Source organism: Bactrocera tryoni, chromosome 2 (genome assembly GCF_016617805.1).
Source record: "Bactrocera tryoni isolate S06 chromosome 2, CSIRO_BtryS06_freeze2, whole genome shotgun sequence".
Lineage (NCBI taxonomy): Eukaryota > Metazoa > Arthropoda > Insecta > Diptera > Tephritidae > Bactrocera > Bactrocera tryoni.
In genome coordinates this window covers 57,026,613-57,046,941 of record NC_052500.1, presented here as the reverse complement: position 1 = coordinate 57,046,941, position 20,329 = coordinate 57,026,613, and positions in this window count along the sequence as shown.

The following is a 20,329-nucleotide window of genomic DNA, read 5'->3' as shown; positions in this document are numbered from 1 at the left end:
AAATCAAATGTGAGTTTGTCCGCACAAAATTCTCGAAACCGATAATATTTTCATCTGAAATTTAAGCTTTACGTATCAAAATATTTTATGATAATGTGAAACTGATCTAAGCTAATATTTTCAAGATATACATATGAAATAAAATACTAAAACTTGTTCTAAATGGGTTTAGTTATTTTATTTCCTGCTTGTCATATATTTTTATGCTACTTATGTTTTCAACACAACGAATAACACCACGGCTCTGGTTGCATATATCCACTGTCGACGCTAATTTTCGATACTTCGGAGCAGCATTTCGGCTGGAATTTCAGTTATAGTGAGCTGAATGTTGCCTACAAGCTCCTCATGCTTTGCTGGTTGATTGATGTAAAACTTGAATTCAACATCACCACAGAGAAAATAATTTGGATGCGTTAAGTCGCATGATCTCGAAATTAACAAGTCGCCAAACTTTGCGCACAATGAGTCTATGTATAGACGTGAAACATATGGCGACGCAGCATCTGCGCAAAACAGGTCAGACAACATCGGATTATAACACTTGCCATTGATGGTAACGGCATTTGCTGCCTCATTTCGAAAGAAATAAGGCCATTTGACTCACCTCAATAGCGACAATACTGTTTGTTGACGAAGCTATTAGGCGAGAAACGAGCCTCACTTCTCAGAAGTGTTCTCTCAATAAATACATAGGTTGATGCGATGTGTGTCAAATAGCGCCATCTTGTTGAAACCAAATGCCTACGAGATCACGAGCTTCAATTTCAGACATGGATCAGCATCATTCATTCGATTATTATGGTGCGATAACGGTCGCCATTGACGGTTACGTTCTCACTGGCATAATTTTTGAAGAAATGTGTACCGATGATTCCACCACAAACGACACCATACCATCGTGTTTTTGGTTGAAATGACCGGTCCTACATCTCTTCAGGTTGTTTTGCGTTTCGAATACATTTTTACTTCTTTACATACCCATTGAGCAGGAAATGGGCCTCATCGCTGAACAAAATTTGGCTCGAAAAGGACGGATATTCTTGAAACTTTTAAAGAGGCAATAGAGCGAAGCGATATTGCTTTGAAAGATCGAGTGGCTTCAGTTCTTGCAAAAGTTGTATTTTGTATAGTTTCTATTTAAGATCTCGACGTAAAATACGCCAAGTCGTTCAATATGTCAGTCCGAGTTGCTGCTAACGGTGCCGAATTGACTCTCCACGGTCTTTGCGTATATTCTCAGCTACGTCTGCTATATTTTCTTCACCGCGTACTGGACAGATATAGTTGAACTGTTACTGAGTGTCCTTTTGCTAGTCTTTTAAAGCAATTTGGCGCGAAGAACAACTACTGGACGAAGGGTTAACAGGTATACTGGGGAAGGTCCTCAAATGAGGCGATCTATTCATATGTAAAAACTATAGAGCTTTTAGCTCGAATACAGTCCCATTGTGGAGGGTCTTTGAGAAACCAGCAAGCAAGCTTACGCACAAACAGTTCGTTTTGTGACAAAATTGTCACACACCGTCTTATACTGGATCAAACAGGCAAGCTCACTACGTTGACTTTAAATACAAATCCTTACACATCAAACATCTACCAGACCCAATTTATCGAAGATACGTGACGCAGCGCCGTCTTAAAATTTTGCTCTCCCGGCAGTGAGAAAATCAGACCTGCAAAGGAATCTGAATATGATTGGCTAAATTAAACTTATGGACCTAAAGAAAGGAACAATAACTTTCCGCTCAACTAAATCAACGTATTTGGATTTAACTTTACAAAGAATTCAACAATTTCCGCATTTATGCAATTAGAGAAGAAAACCTGGTTACTGGCTCTTTGTCAGTCCGCAATTGACGCCTGCATTTAGCAGCAACGTAAACTCTCATGGTTCTTAATGCTGCTGTGCAGATACACTATAGTCAGCGCCATTTGTGCCAGTGAAGCTATCAAAAGATTTGTACTTCGTTGGTTCGCGCTAAATACCAGCATTTCAAAGGAATCTTACTGCACGTTTGCGTGTTGAATATGTAAACTAGAGTGGATCGACTTTCTTACTTCAAAATCAGGTATCCGAGACTGTTGTTTCCTTTTCATTGGGAGTGATTTCTACTTGGCGGGTTTCAAACCAAGCGCAATACCTGGCAAGGCGGGTAGTATAGACTTTTATACATATCCGTATAGCGAGCTGCTTGTATCAATACGACCACTAGCAGCCGCATCTCTGGTGAACAGGCGCTGCAACTAGACTTCAATTATCCTATAAACCGAATATGTCGGAGTGACTCCGCTGAAGCTTGCTGTTTTTTAGTAGTAAGCGCAGGCTCCACACGTTTTGGCTACCTCATCTTACATAGGGACAGAGTCCGTTGTGTTTCGCGTGAATTACCTGCCTACGAAGGGCCAAACTCACGGTGCTGTCATGCCTGAAGCACGTAGATCAATACAATGCGTTGATCAGCGCCCCAAAGTATAAGTGCATGCACCTGCACCATACTCCGGAGAACCAAAGTATGAGTGCATGCACCTGCACTTGCACTTTTGTTCCAATTGGTAGGGTGGGACTCCCTAGCCACCTTGGTCGGGTTCGAGGCCGACCTAAAACCTCTGCAGTACTCTGGATCCGGCACCCGGCCGCAGTGCGACTTCACAATGGACAAATGCCCTGCCTGCATTTAGGTTTAAACCACAGCCACCACGAATCTCCCCAAAGGGCCAAACCCAATGAGCAGATTGGAACTACCACCAAGGGCTAACTGCTAACCGTGGTACCATGTTAAAGTCTTTGGTGTGACTTTTGTAACTTTTGGCTATTACCAGTTTGAGCTCATAGTAATCCCAACTCATGACTGGTGACATTTGTCGCTTGAACAACAAATGCCTTTATATTAGGAATTAATATAAAAACTATAATATCATTTCAAGCTGAGTATTATAGCACTTTTCTGACTTTAGACCATGATGACATTCAAACCAAGACCTGATAAAACAACAGTGCGTGTGGCTTTTAGTCGCCTCTAACGACAGGTATGCCTTGCCGGGGGTATATTCGGTTTCCCCCCCAAACCCAAAGGGGGGTCCCCCCTACCCGCAGGGGGACGCAAGAGTAGGAATTGGGTATAGTCGTGCAACTGTATGTTACCCGGACGGAAGAGTACCCCCAACCAAAAGGTTTCGGTACCCGCCGGAAGTGGAGAAGGATCTGGCTGCACTTTGTATCTCGTATTTACGTCAAATAGCGAAAAGTATTAACGCTGGCGCGCTGTTGTTAACTGGGCTATAACCGCGTAAGCGATGTCTGCGCCAGTAAAGAAGAGGAAGAAAATCACGTATGTGGGAAAAGTTCTACGGATCATTTGCCTAAGAGACTATGAGTCCTAGAGTGGTTTTGAGACAGCTATTTTTGAGGCGACGTTTTAAATCTCTAAATAAACGATTAAAAGGAAGATGAGTGATTTAGTTGTCCGATCTTACCGATTCCGACAATTGAGCAAAATGCACCTATGTATTAAGTTTCATTCGGGTATCTCAAAAACTGCAGCAGAAATTTTTATAATCCCTAAAAAACTTGGCCTTAAAAATCGGTGGCTTCGTAGGGGTTGTGAACCCATAGTCTTTTAAACAAAGATGTTCAGAATGCTTCGTAGAACATCTCTCACATAAGCGATTTTTTCTATTTTGGCTCCTTGTAATCGACCCGCTCTAATGTTCAAGTATCTGCCTTATACTACATATCCACGCTAACTTGGGTACAGAGAAGCTCTATGCTCAATCTTATAGCACACAACAGCGCTTTATTGTATGCCTCAATTCTTGTAAAACGTTTGTGTACTATAATTGACTCGCCCTTTTAAATTCAGCGCAATTTAACGCCTGCTCTTAATAGACAATAAAACCTTGTTTTGCAGTCAACGATAATTTTGAAATCAGATTCAATAAAATGAGTTAAAACGACAGAAGCAGCAATAGACGGATTCAATTAGCAACCACTGATTGTTTGTGTAGGTGTTTGGGAATATATGCAGCTCTCTTAGCTTTAGTCATCAGAAGGATTGTTTGGACGTTATCGGCGTCAATTGCTTTATGCCAGATAATAGTGCACTGTAGGTATCTGCTAGTTGAGTCAGTCATGACACGTCATTAGGAACAGAAAATTTTACGATAATACTCAAACATGATGGATAAGTGTGCAGTATTGGTGGCAGCTAAAAGAAGATACCTTACAATTTTGTTAGGCTTTTAGCTTGAAAATGTAATGGAATAAAACTAAAAATTTATTCTTAGGTAGTTTTGTAGCCGTAAGTGCTTCTTACTGCGTTCGTAGTTGTAGTTATCTCACATGCAACGTCACGCACTAGACGCAGCTCTGTAAGTGCGACGCATAAAAAGCGCAGTGTTTCAGGTGCAAATGGAATTATCACCTCAAATTTAACGAGACAAGTTTGCAAAATTTTCCCAAGGTCTCCAAGAAAATAACGAAACTGAATTTTACTAATTTTGGAATATCATTAAAAAATGTAGTCTGGTTGTGGTAAGTCTGTATGAGTATATGCATATTTCTGCAAAAAGTGAACTTTTTTATTATTTGCTAAAATATTTTGCCTGTTTTTGTGAGCCTATGTTTAGGTATATATTATAATTACATCAGCTAATAAACCTTAAAAATTAAATAAGTTTACCTTTGAGTTTAAGCATAATATGTTTTATAAGAAAGAGTGAACTTGCTGTTGTTGTGTTTCAATACAAATGAACTTTCAAAAGTTTTTTTGAGTTTGTAGTTAAATTACCTATGAGTTTTACGGAAAAAAGCAAGTTTTTTTCTTTTTACTATATGGGGAAAGTTATTTATACGTCGCGTTGTACCTTTAAGTAACTTGTTAAATCTTTGTTGAATTAGACATGGAAATAGGTTAGATTATGTTGTAGTTGCGGGTTATTACGTCATACATAAATCTACTGGCACTTCGTTATGCCAGATGGAGGTTCAGTTTAATTCGAAGTTAAGAATTCGTCACACAGAACGTCAAAGATTTTTTGCGAACTCTAACGACGGCTTGATGTCTACGTTTGATACATCGTTCAGTCCTTTGAACTCATAAGCTCTTAGATATCAGAGTCGAGTTTTTGCAAATATTAGTAGTTTAGCTATAACACAGTCTAATTACTTCCAGTTCAAATTGCTGTTAATATTGTATATATGTAAGTACATATAAAATTATTGCTGTATATGTATATGTAAAAGGTGTGTTCCAAAGTAAACAGACTTTAAAAAAAAAAGAAAAACTGGTTTTTTCGGCGAAATTAATTTGCTTTATTCAAAATAGTCTCCGTTTGCTTCAACACAGCTTTTTGCACGGTCCAAAAGCATGTCGAACGAGTGGTTTAGCTCGTTGGCAGGTATGGCCGCCAGAAGGCCGGTGCAAGCCTTTTGAATAGCCTCTACGTATGCATAACGCTTTCCTTTCATGGGCAAATACATTTCTTCGAAAAGGAAGAAGTCGCACGGTGCCATATCAGGTGAATACGGAGAGTAGTTATTGGTTAAAATGTGATTTTTGGCGAAATAATCGCTTACAAGTGTCCTTCCAATGTTGAATTCTGAGCAATTTTTGGTCGTCAGTCAATTTGTGCGGAACAAACCGTGCACGCACCTAAGCCCAAATGTTCGGTCAAAATGCGATAAATCGATGCTTTTGAGATGTTTAATTCTATTTCCATGAATTTCAATGATGATATCGGCTGATTTTTGATGAATTCAGGCACAACTTTGATGGAATTTCCGGTGATCAAGGATTTTGATAGGCCCACATGTTGATGAACATTTATGTCCTCACGACCACCTTGAAAACATTGAAACATATACGCAGTCATCGCTATAAACTTCATCAATTGAAAGATTTCGGTAAAAGATTTACCAATTTTAAAACAAAATTTAATGCTGGCTCTTTGTTCGAAGCTCAATGGAGTGAATGTCTTCCTCTGCTTTTCCCGGCGGTTACTGAGTTGAATACTTTCGGAGCAGGAGCATTTTAATTCATTCGGACGACATGATCTGGCCAGCGTAGCCGTTGTCTCTTAATCTGCTGAACGACGTCAATGTCGTTGTATATCTCGTACAGCTCATCTTTCCATCGACTGCGGTATTCGCTGATGCCAAGGCAGAAAGGACCAGAAACCTTTCGCAGAACTTTTCTAGAAAACTCGTAACGCCGACCCATCAAATGAGACGACTATTTGTTTGATGACAGGAGATATTTCGTCTTGCGCATTCAGTCTGGAAAAAGCAGAACTATCGGCGCCAGTTATATCAATATAATTGGCATACACCAGTTGCTATACACTCTTGTAGAAGATTGCACCTTCTCTATTCAGCTCTACAGCTAGAATTATTTTTTTCCAAGAGTAGATTGAAGAAGTCGCACGGTAGGGAGTCTGATGATCTGAAACCGCACTTCGTATTGAACGGCTCGTAGAGGTCCTTTCCGACCCTGACGGAGCTTTTGTAATTGCCATATTTCAAAAAAAAAATATAAAATCAATTTTGTCCACCTATTGATAACCAGAGGAATCAGAGTTAACAACATTAACTTAGTTTACAAAATTATCCAGTTTTCGCCATGCATATACTTCATATTTCGCAAATTGCTTCTCTTTAATCATAAGCTAAAGGGTCTCTTAACGATGTGGTTCATGTAGCATATCCAAGTTACTGCATCACCGCTTACGAACGGCAGTGGTATAACCCAAAAACTAGGTATATGTATTTTGTATATCGAAATACATATCAAATATAGCGAATCATCCAACCAGTGCAATATCTGCAATTTTTTTAAGTAACAAAATAATTATTTCTAGCTCCCGCAAAGTGAATTTGTACTAGTTTTATTGTTCTTAGAGCAAGCTACCAGTGGGTTTAGGGGAATGTGTGCCATGGCGTATGAGCAACATTTATAACATACTATAATATGAATACCACAAAGGTGGTAAATATACAACTGTAATCGAAAGGTGCCAAACTTCTGTACACAGTGTACTTATTGGATTTACATACAGTACCCCGTAATTTTTCATATATTTCAAGACGTTTTAAGGAATTTTAAAATTTCTATTGCAATACTAAAATTTTTCTTATTAGAGCAGTAGTCCTGTGATCGGGTGATAATGAAATATTATTACTCAGTTTACTCAGAACCCTGGTGAAGTTTTATGCAATTCGTAAGTATGTTTTCACAAAAATTCTTTTATGCTATTGGTTATTGAGATATATTGGGAAAAACCTTGTTTTATTTTATATGTATAAAGTAACTAGCTCCTAGGTAAAGGTTCTATGAAGAAAACAGTAGCAGTACTTGTAGTTGCTAGATATTTCTGATTTCAACATTATTTGGAGCTTGTCTGTCCAATTGATATTTTTATGAGTTTCATTTGGGTATTCTAATGTTTTTTTTGCCCAGGAATATGGCCAAACTAAATCCAAGGCAGTCCGGCACTCGAAGTGTAACCAACTACAGACCGTTCGGGCAGCTGTCGCACTGGAATCAGCTGTTTATAAATTTGCTGAATGACAACAGTTCGTAGTATTGTTCACAAGTGCACAAAATCTTTTTGCCAAAAGTGAACGCAAAAAATGGTGATACGCGATGGAATTCAAACGTAATAGTGTAATTGCTTTATATTTAGTTGGAAAATCACAGCCAGCAATTGTTCGTGAGCTCAAACACCTTAATGTGAATAAAGTTTTTGTTTATCGCGCCATCACTCCTTACCTTTTGCATCGCAAAACACCATGAAGGTGGTCATCAAAAGACTACAACGTCACGTGAGATGGTTGGATAGAAAGTCTACATTTTCGTATTCAGGTTCATGGATAAACACAGAAGTCTACAACAATAGTAGTTAATGCATATTTTACACTATTTGTGTGGCATGTCAACTTAAACAAGAATTTTTAAATCTAGCAATAGTCGGATTCAGACACATGTGTGAACTTTGTTACACACGTATTCAAATACGTAAGGCTGCATGCAAGCTTCTCACAAACTGCAAACTTTTATATTTACTCAACATGCATAGTGACACTGCTTGAGATAAACTTTAACATTCATTTTGTTTGCTTTTGAAGTCACTACTTTGCGCAACTCAATCACATTTTTCTACTTTAAAATATATACACAAATGTCTAACTGCACCTCTGCCTGTTGTCACGTTTACTTTCTGTTTTTTCAAAGGTTTACGACGCCTTTAACTGTTTTGGCTGTTGGAGCTTAAGTCATCAGCATTGTTATTGGTTAATATTGACTCAGCTTTGTTGCCTACTTACTTTTTGCATTGTTGCAACTGTTGTTGGGTCATTTATGTCGTTATAGTGTCAAGTTCAGTTTTACGATATGTTAAACGTAATTCAATTTGCACAAGAAGTCGACGAAGGACATTCATTACTTCTCCTTAGTCTTTACTTACTTGACTAACACATCATTACGATATACATTAGAGTATGTCAAAAAAACTAATAACTTTTCCTATTCATACTTTGAAAAATAGGTTCAGAAAATCACTGCAATTAAAAGCTCTAAATTAAAGGAAGGTTCGCCGCCTTACACTTTTATATTTTTTTCTAAGTATCAGATTATCCAACTACTTGAAAAATTTTGTTGTTTCCTAAATTTTGTATGAAACTATATGCTCTCTAATAACGTTTCCTACCAATTTTGTTTACTTATTCGTTTTAAAGATATTAATGGAAGGAATTTGATTATTTAAACTCGATGAAAAAAAAATTTAATTGCAAAAATTTTAGTATTGTAGAAAATTTTCTGTTTGATAAAAGCTTTAGGTACATATGAGATAAGGGTTGCGAATACTTATGTCTGCTCTTCAAGAATTGCATAATGGTAGTTGTATCTTTACTCGCTTCGTTTAATCCAAATATTTCATTACAAGTTAATAATATGCAAATTTAAGACAATAATATTAGACTTCAATGGGTATAAGAGCAGATATTGGTTGAATTAAAAAAGAAAAAAACCATATATTAGACACAAAACATAAACTGAATTCGCATCCAATACGCAAACAAATATTTATTTCTGAATAAGAATGAATGAAGTGCACCTAAGTGCGAGGAATAGCGACAGTCATGACACGTCATTACGAACATAAAATTTTACGATAATATGTACTCAAAGATAATACTTCTCCATGAAGTGCAGTATTGTTGGCTCGTAAAAAAAAGATACATTTCAACATTCTAAGGCTTTTAGCTCGAAAATGTTAAGAAATAAAACTTAAAACTTATTCTTCGGTAGTTTTGTAGATGTTAGTGCTTGTTTTTGCGTTCGTTGTTGTAGTTATCTAACATGCACGTCACGCACTAGGTGCAGATCTAGTGCAACTCGTAAAAATCGCGGTGTTTCACGCGCAAATGGAATACTTGCACCAAATGTAATAAGGCAAATGTGCAAAATGTTTCTTAGGTATCGAAGTAAATAACAAATCTGAATTTTAATAATTGTGGAGTCCCATTAAAATATTGTATTACGAACTCTGGTTGCGGTAAGTATGTACGAGTATATTGGATATTTATGCAAGAAGTGAACTTTTTCAGTATTTGCTAGCATATTTTTTCCTGTTTCATGCCGTTTTCATTTCATTTTCATTTCCTTCATACTTCACTAATAAACTTTAATAAATACAGTAGTTTACCTTTGAGGTTAATAATAATATATTGTATTACAGTGAGCGAATTTGCTGCTGCTGTGCTTCATTATAAATGAACTCTCACAAGCTTTTCTTGGTAAAATGCCATATGTAGCTTCAATGATAAAACGCAAGCAAACTGGTTTTTTTTTACTCTACGGGGAGTGTGCTCTCACGCTAAGTAGTACAACTAATTTGTTTAAACTTTGTTGAATTAGACATGGAAACAGATTATGCTAGATTATACTGACCGGCTATCACGCCACACATAGATCTACTTCTTCTTCTTCTTCTTAATTGGCGTAGACACCGTTTACGCGATTATAGCCGAGTTAACAACAGCGCGCCAGTCGTTTCTTCTTTTCGCTACGTGGCGCCAATTGGATATTCCAAGCGAAGCCAGGTCCTTCTCCACTTGGTCCTTCCAACGGAGTAGAGGTCTTCCTCTTCCTTTGCTTCCCCCGGCGGGTACTGCGTCGAATACTTTCAGAGCTGAAGTGTTTTCGTCCATTCGGACGACATAACAATGTCGTCGTATATCTCATACAGCTCATCGTTCCATCGAATACGATATTCGCCGTGGCCAACGCGCAAAGAACAATAAATCTTTCGCAGAACTTTTCTCTCGAAAACTCGTAACGTCGACTCATCGGTTGCTGTCATGGCCCAAGCCTCTGCACCATATAGCAGGACGGGAATTATGAGCGACTTATAGAGTTAAGCTTTTGTTCGTCGAGAGAGGACTTTACTTTTCAATTGCTTACTCAGTCCGAAGTAGCCCATTTAAACTGAAGAATTCCTCACATAGGATGTCAGCGTTTCTTGCGAACTTTAAGAGCGGCTTGATGTCTAGGTTTCGCACTTCGTCCAGTTCTTTGAGCTCCTACATACTTGAGTCGAGTGCTAGATAGGGATGGACAAAGACATAGGAGGTGTTCCAGCTGGTCACGCATGTCAAATTCTTTGCAGTTTCTGCATGTGGTGTCAGTAGTTGTGACCTGTCTAGAGACCAACAGCCGAGACTGTGTGAATAAGAATCAAGCGAGTTTTCCTAAGGCTCTTTTGTACATGATTTTGGTGACATGTACTTAAGGTATTTAGCCCTGATCAGCCGGTCAGCCCTTTCGGAAATTTCGTTCTATATCGTTCTTAGTGACTTCCGTATTTTCTGTACTAGTTGGGCAGCTAGACGGATGGCAATTTGACATTCTCAACCTGCTTCGTTACCCGGAATTCCTTTGTGATCTGGAACCCAATATATGTATATACAGCCGTTTTCCGACCGCCGCTACATCTACAGCTTCCCTGCTTCTAAGGACATTCTCTAACGTAATGCGATGTGAGATTATTGCCTTAATTGCTCGCAGTCTATTGGTATATATATATATCCTTTCTATGTTATTTCCTGCATTGCAAATAGTTCCGCCTGGAAGATACTGCAGTAAGGGTCACATGAGATCCAAATTCGAGCCATAGATTCCGACTCACACATCATTAGTCATTTTGGATCCAGCTGTGTAGATATTATAATTTCCATTTGGTTGTCGCACGCTTTTGCATCATCTGTCTTCCTTTAGCGTTACTTGAAATCTTCTCTAACAAATGCACCGTATGGTTATGTGATCAAATTTGTCCATCAGTCCCTCGCTCATTAATCTATAGCTATGCCTGAAGGTTCTTGTAGAGAATTCATCTAATGGCGCCAATCTTGCAGTTTATTTTTCCCTCAGAGCTTTTTACCTGCTATGCCGATTGGTGATAGGTTGTTTAACCTTCTATTGGCGCCGTTGGAGTGGTTTTTAGTGCTTCCGTTAGCGAGTCCTTGTTCCATCGTTTTCCTGTATGAATATGAAATATGGAAATCAAACTGTGAAAAAGTTTCCTGCGTCATAATTTGTTGTACATTTAATAAATATGTACGCATATAATCTAAAATTTCCGATAACGTTGAAAATGTGCTCTTAAAAATTAAACAAAATTTAAAATTGCAACATGAAACGACATTAGGAATAGTTTTGTTGTTTGAAAATGCATATTTATTAGGTGCTTAGTTCCCGCTCCAGCAGTTAGTTTGTACAAATTTGATAAATTTGACAAGATATATTCACGAATTTTGGTACAGATTATTTTCTGAGGCAACAATGTAATATCGGAAGAAATTGTTCAGATCGGCTTACTTTTGCATATAGCTGCCATACAAACCGAACGATCGGAATCAAGGGCTTGTATGGAAAACTTTCGCATTTGACGTGGTATCTTCACGAAATTTGACATGGATTACTGCTTAAGGTAATAATATAATCTCCGAAAAAATTGTTCAGATCGGATTACTATAGCATATAGCTTCCGTATAAACTGAACACATAGTTACTAAAAGAAATGCGCCTGCGAAGGGTATATCAGCTGCGGTGCAGCCGAAGTTTAAGTTTTTTCTTGTTAAACCTACAGGAGGTTTAATGGATAATAATAATATCTTAAGCTATCGAAGTTTATTGTTAAAATAATATACTACTTGGTTTGTGCGTGAATTTATCACCATAATCACCATAAATGGCATAGATATTCTCAATAACTAGGAAGCAGTCAGAGAAGCTTTGATGCGACGTACGTAGGAAGCCTCCAAGATACCAGCTCGCCGAAACTTTTGTTATTACAGCTTATAAGACTGCTATTCACCTCGGGAAACTATACTTGAAAGTATTTTTATAAACCATTGGAGAGATTAGTCTCTCCAAATACTAACTATTTTAGTCCATGTTTTTATGGTCACGACTTCTACCCTTGTGGTTAATTCAAAATAAATCAGTAATGGTTTATTTTTGGTAAAAATATCAGTATCGTAGAAACCAATTAAACCAAAAAAATGACAGGTTTTCACAAATAAAGATGAAATAAGTAGCATATTACTTTTTGGCTTGAGATTTTGATGTCTTAGGGCATTAGTACTTTTCTGGCAGGAATTTAGATTTTCATTTTAGAGGACTGAAACCTGACCGGTTTCAAAACCATTTCGTCTAAATTTATTATGCGAAATTCTTCCACATTTTTATGTCACTGTGCGAAAATGCCCGAAATCGAACTACAACCATGCCTACTTCTCAAATAACACAATTATAAATTCCATTTGATTCTTTCATTTTACAGTCACAAATTAAGAAGCAATTAATACTCGTATAACGAGATAACATTTTGCACTAAAAATTCCTTTAAACTATGCCACTTTATCGGCCCCTAGCTACCGAATGTGTGGATCACAGTATGTAAATTAAAACTAGGTTGAATTGGGTCAATGCTTCCCTGAGCTCCCATACACTTTATATAAAGATTTTCGAATTTCCGAGTGTTTTTATACTGAATGTGAATGAAATTGAGAGAGTGTGTTGTATTCAAAACAGTATATGTTTGTGCCTAAAATAGATAAAAATGGGCGAAAACTTGACTAGCCTCCATATAAAAAAAAAATGACATCCGAGTGACTTTACTCCATATGATTAGTAATAGTATGTGAGGTATCTTAATTAATCTCAAGGAACATTTTATTAGTATGTGACATATTCATGATATGTAGTTTTATCTAGAGTAGATAAAATAGAGTGGACATGATTCAGAACTCCTTTAAACCTTATGCCGAATTCGTCGGTCAGTTTATTTGTTATATCGAGTATATGTATTTATAAAATTGCTTGGATTCTATGATTGTTTTCTATGACTTTGATTTTTGCAAGTTGCAAGCGTATAAATGATCGGTTGCACCCGAACTTAGCCTTTCCTTACTTGTTTAGATTTTATTTTAATTTTTATAGTGTTTTGTGCAGATATTTTTCACTCAGACATACAATATGTTTGCAAGTAGTTGCCATACACACTGATCGATCAAAATCAAGTCTTGTATGGAAATATTTTTCATTTAATGATTTACCGGAATTCGGCGAAAATTATGGAATCTACAAAAAAATTGGTCAGAGCAGATTACAATTGCATATAACAGCAATCAAACTAATCTATTAAATTCATATTCAAATTTAATTTATTTGCATATACATGTATTTACATTTTATGATTTAAACTTTTGCTGAAAAAAGTTTAACTGCAATATTTTTCGTTTGTGTTTTACAATTCTAGAAATATTACCACAAAACGAATAAAGCAGTAATTAAAACTAATTAATTTCGGAAATTGTATAACTATTTTATTCGATATTTAATAGGAAATTATAAATATTCTACCGAATTTTTAACCATAATGAATATATCCGAAATACATATATATTCCTAACTTTTACAATTTCCATGTATTATATAATTGCACCTACATTTATGCTTTTATGTAAAAATAAAGTTTCGAAAAATAACAAAAATAATATGCGAAGTAAATCTGCACTCAAAACTTTTTACGAAAATTAAATGAAATTGAATTAAATCGAAAGCATATACGAGTAGTTGTGTGGATATTTAAATTTGTCATCAAAATGAAAAGCTTTTAACCGACTTGAATTTGGTTGAATCATACAGTATTGGTTTCTACACTAACATTACTCATTCAACTTTTATGAGTGGGTACTTACAATAGGCATCAAATTAAAGCAAAAATTTCACATACGTTATTTCAATGAAGATTTATTAAAATAAATTATGACTAATTCGTACAAAAATATTACATTTACATAGGTATTTAAATAAAAATTTTTAAATTGATAAATCTTTTTCCAGCAAAAGAAAGTGTTTAAAATAGTACACAATTTATATAGAGCTCCACCCACTGCCTTATATAAAATAAAAAATCATTTTTTTTTTGTTTTTGATTTATGAAATCATTTAATCAGCGATATGATAAATGTTGAAATTAATTAAAGTGAAGTGTCGACGAGTAGGGCCGCGAGAATCCAATTCGAACTTGGCGTCGCTGGCGTTCGAATTTTTCCCGATCGTAGTCGAGTTATTGTTGCGAAAATATTAAATATTTGAAGAAAGAGGTCAGCGTGCAGGAACCGAGTTGTTGCAATGTGTCGAAGTAAACTAGCGTAGAGTCCTAACGCGGCGCATTGCACAAGCGAAAGTCTGGTAGACGAATGTGTATCATCGAATTGTATGTGTCGAATTGAGACTGCTTTCCCGTTGCCCATCTTTTTTGTTGAGTGGGTTAGCGTACAGATGTGTTGAGTTGTGCTGTAGTGTCATCAGCTGTGGTGAACTGCGATGTAGCATTAGGATGCGCCAGTTTTACCGAGTAGAGGGGGTGGATGCTTAACTCATTTAAACAGAAAGAAAAAAAATTTTTCACTTCAAAGTAGGGATTTTTAAACAAAGGTTTCCATCTGTGTGTGACGTTTTGGCATGCTTCAAATCAAATTTTTAAGTACTTTCATTCGAATAATACCTTATTAACTCTTCATCGCTAAGAAAAGTGTTTGCAAGTTTGTATGGCTTCTTTTTGGTATTTTCTAGTCGAAAATTAATCACAAATGTTCAAATGTTTCGTTTTTTGACTTTTCCGATTAAGCTTTTTTTTCAAAAACAGCGAGTAACCAGGCGAAGTGTGTGTTTGAAGTCGTTATGTAGTTCGAAGACAAACAACTAAAAATTAATTTTTTCTGCACTTATTACACAGTAGGGTGAGAAATTTCAAGTCAGGGTGATGATACTAAGTCAGTATAGTAAAACCCTCAAAGGGTTTGGCGTTCGTATGTGTCAGTTTTTTTTTATGACCTTTTAAATTTTTTCTTATGTTATAGTGAAAATTGGGTACCAAATATAGTGTGTAAAAGCTGCTACAACCGTCTAATGGATTGGAAAAATAGATGATAGTGGTTCGCGAGTTATGTCAAACTACGTTTTTGCCAAAATGTCACATACGAACGCCAAACCCTATGAGGGTTTTACTATACTGACCTAGTACCCCCAGATAACAATCCCAAAAATGTTCCACAGTGTTATTAAATTTTCGATAAGAATGTCAATGAAATGAATCTAAACCAAAGCTTTTGATCAACTCCATCGATAAAATTTCACGGGTTTCAGCAACTTTTCTTCGTATAAGTCGCCCAACATGTATGGACCATTCCATTCTATTTATATAACAGAAATTCTTACGAAGAAACTATTTTTCGGTGGAGAAACTGCCTCGAGATTCAACATTCAGAACTTATATATCACTTGTGGCTGAATACCTATATGTACATAAGAAAGTATGTGCTATTTGCAAGCAAACCTGTTTCCCGCCTTATCTAACTTTATAATACATAGATATATATGCTCCAAGTTCCACAACAAAATGCGCCATGAATTGTATTATGAAAATAGAGCAACATTGTCCCTAACCCTTCAAACTTTTTTGATTATCTATTGCTGCTTGCTATATATATGTATATAGTGAAAAGATAAGCTCTCCTTTCAATGCGTTTGTCAATGTTTAAATGTCAATACCAACCGACCAAGTTTGGAGTAGTCGCCACAACGAAAGCAACAGAGGAAGTGGCATTTGCGATCATACTTGGTATCAAGTGTATATTGCTGCATTAATATTGTCAGTGTTAACCTCCGCGTATATATGTAGTATATTATAATGCTTGCTAACATTGCCTCAGCACAAATATTTAAAGTTTCATCAATTTGTTATATGAACTGCTTGCCTAAAGTTTGAGGCGGCTTACCAAAATAGTACTTGTTAGCGTTACGGCAATTTAAGTTTAGCAACAATTGCAAATACTATTACAAATATATCTAATGCATGATATCATGCATTCTACTTTTCATACTTTAATAAAATACTTCGTATAACTAAATATTATAAACTCGCGAATACCGTTGTAGTCTTCTTTAGCCAGCAGATGTTTAGTTTATAGCGACCATAAAATGAGTAAGTAAAAGGAGTCTAAAGCAAACGCAAAAGATTTCGTTAACTTTTTTCGAAGATAAGTTAGTAGATTAGGGGTATTAATTCTTTGATGTAACACGAATAATAATTCTAAATATCGTGAGTGTCAATAAGAAGTACTTTAACTCGGATTGTCTAGGAACTGTCGTTGATCAACTCCTTTAATCAAATAGTAATAATAACGACGATGAAAACACCGACGTGCCTATTAATCGCTCCCTCGGATAGGGCCGCGTCCTTGTCGGTGGCAGTTGGAAGAGCTGTTCGAAGTATGCAATTGGCAATTGGCATTTCTGAAGTTTGTATAGGATCTGCACAACAGACACACTGCTTTTAAGTTGAAACTTATAACTATCTATTCTGAGATTAATGGAGTAATAATAAGTTTGGTTACTAATTTTAGGCATACCGTCTGGGGAGTTCGGACATAAATGCTCGTCTCCTGCATGCCTAAAATTCCGAACCTATTATTACTCTCATTCTTCTTTGTTGCCTTAGTCATACATAAAAGCATTCTGAAGTTGACGAAAATAGCTATAAAGCTTTAATATAAGATAATATTTCTGAAAAAATTCCTTTCAACAAATTTAATGGTTAAAGAAGATAAAGAAAGAATTTTCAAAATGTTTGGCAAAACACTGTCGAAGCGGTACGACATAAAATAATTGTTGGCATTTACATTACGGAGCGTATGTCTTCAATTAAGTATACCTATAAATTTACACATTTAGCATATTCATATTGGCTGCAAGCACATTTACGATAATCCGACCATACTTAAACAGTACAGTAATATTCTTAAACCACGTAGAATAGGTTGTAGGTCTGAAGTAATTTCATAAATATTACTTTATCTTTGCTAAGCTCCTACTAAACCAATCCTAACCATACCTACATATATGAAAATTGTTGTTATATATGTATTTGTGGCAGGTGTTCTCACTCTTACATAGCAATAGTCCATAGCACAAACATAAATTTTTAAACTTCACACCTTAGGCATACATATACGCATGACATACGCCTTCATATACATATAAGTATTCAATTCTTCAACGAACACATGTATAAGTACTAATTATAGATCCACAACTTAATGAGTCATAAAGCAAAACGAGAAACATAACTGACACATTGTCTTTTGTAATAGCTGCTCCTGCTGCTGTTAGGTTGTATTTGTTTCTAAGAGCTAGTGGCACTGCTAGACCATTAATTGGGTAAATATTACTCGATACCGAGAATATTGTCATGTGGAGGTTAAACTTTACGTCGTCAAATATCTTTTGGTAATGTGAACCTGTTCTAAGCTAATATTTTCCAGATGTACATATAGAGTATACCAACAAGAAGAATGGTAAAATAAAATAAAATACTCAAATTTAATCAAAATGGGTTCAGTTATTTTGTTCTCTGTTTGTCATATAATTTTATGTTATTTAAAATCACCCCAGAGAAAATAGTTTAGATGAATTAAGTCGCATGATCTTGAGGGCCATTTGAATGGGCCGTTTTTCGTAATTAATAAGTCGCTAAACTTTGCACGCAATGGGTCTTTGTTTCGACGTGAAACAAGAGGCGGCGCATCTTTCGAGGTAAAGACACTAGACAACATCGGATTATAATGCTTACCATTACCACAATTCGAACAAAGCGGTAAATTTGAGACATCGGTCATCATTCAATCGGTTATTATGGTGGGACAATGGTCGCTATTGACAGTTACGTTCTTACCGGCATAATTTTTGAAAAAGTAAGTATGAACCGATGATTCCATCACAAACCACGCTATACCGTCATTTTTGTGGATGAATCTCTTCAGGTTGTTCTTCGTCTCAAATGCGGTAGTTTTGCTTGCTTGCATACCCATTAAGTCGGAAATGACCTCATAGCTGAATAAAATTTGGCTCGAAAACATCGGAACTTTTTGAATCTTTTCAAGTACCCATAGAGCGAAGCCATGACGCTTCGGAAGATTCTGTATTTGGTATGCTTCAAATTTAAGACCTCGACGTAAAATGCCTCAAATCGTTTAATACGTCAGCCCGAGCAGCGGCGAACGGCGCCGAATCAACTTTCTTCGTGTATATTATCAGCTACGTCTGCTACATTTTCTTCACTGCGTGCTTGACAACAGTGAATGCTGGGTCTCAAAATGGTTGATGGTGTTGCGAATAGTACGCTCAGTAAGCCGTTATATCAACCATAAGTGGAGCGATACGCGCGAAATACATTCTTTATAGTACGTGAATTTTCGTTATTATGTTGAACCATTTGTAAACATAATTCAGACGTTAAGTCTTTCCAGGATTGACAGGACTCACGCGTAATATGTCAAAAAGCGGCTAATGAAAAAAGTACCTCCCCATCACCCGTTATTATATATTACTTGATTTGTGTAGTGTTATGGCGTAATGGGTCCACTGTAGATATGGTTGAACTGTTACTGAGTGAATATGACATTTGATGCAAAATTACTTGATTTAAAGTATATGTGTGTTTAGTAGAGTACCTGCGAATAATTATGAGCAAGCAGCTGAACTTTTGACGAAGAGCGCTTGTCATTTCACTCCTCTTTTTGAAGCAATTTGGCGCGAAGAACAACTACTGGACGAAAGGTTAACAAGTATACTGGTGAAGATCCTCAAAAAAGGTGATCTATCCATATTTAACAACTATAGAGGGATCACATTGATTAGAATCACGACAACAATTTTCACCAAACTCCTTTTTGCTCGAATACAGACCCATTGTGAAGGGTCCTTGAGGAACCAACAGGCAAGCTTTCGCACAAACAGTTCGTTTTGTGCCCAAATTGTCAAACACCGTCTTATACTGGATCAAATAAACAAGCTCACTACGTTGACTTAAAATACAAATCTTTACATAACAAACAGCTATCAGACTCAATTTATTGAAGAACTCACGTGACGCAGCGCCGTCTTAAGATCTTGCTCTCCGGGCAGTGAGAAAATCAGACTTGCAAAGGAATCCAAATTCATTAGCTAATTTAAACTTATAGACCGAAGGAAAGGAACAAAAACAATATGCTCAACAAAAGCAACATATTTGTACTTGAATTCAACAGAATTCAATAATTTCCGCTTTTATGCAATTAGAGCGGAAAAGCTGGCACTTTGGGCACTTTGTCAGTATACAGTTGCTGCCTGCATTTAGCAGCAACATAAGTTCTCAGAGTTTTTAATGCGGCAGTGTAGTTAGACTGTAGTCAGCGTCGTTTGTACCAGTGAAGCTGTCAAAAGATTTAAGCTCCGTTTATTCGTGCATAATACCAGCATTTCAAGGGAATCTTACTGCACGTTTGCGTGTTGGATTTGTGAACTAGAGCGGGTCGATTTTTGTACTATAAAATAACGTATGCGGAAAATTTTCTATGGGTCATTCTGAACAACTTTGTCTAAGAGACTATGGGTCTAAAACTGGTTTCGAGCTAGCGATTTTCAAGGCGAGGTTTAAAAACACTGATTAATCGGTTGTAAGAGAAGTATGTAATATAATTGTCCGATCTTGCCGATTCCGACAAATGATCAAAGGAATATCAAAATGGAACTATGACGAACAAATTTTTAAAATTCCGAAAATTTTAAAACTTCGTCTTAGAAATCGCTGTCTGTTAACCGATTTTAGAACCATAGTCCCTTAGAAAAAGTTATTCAGAATGATTTGTAGATCATCTTCCACATAAGCGATTTTTCTTTTGTCACCATCTGTAAATCGACATGCTCTAATGTTCACTTGT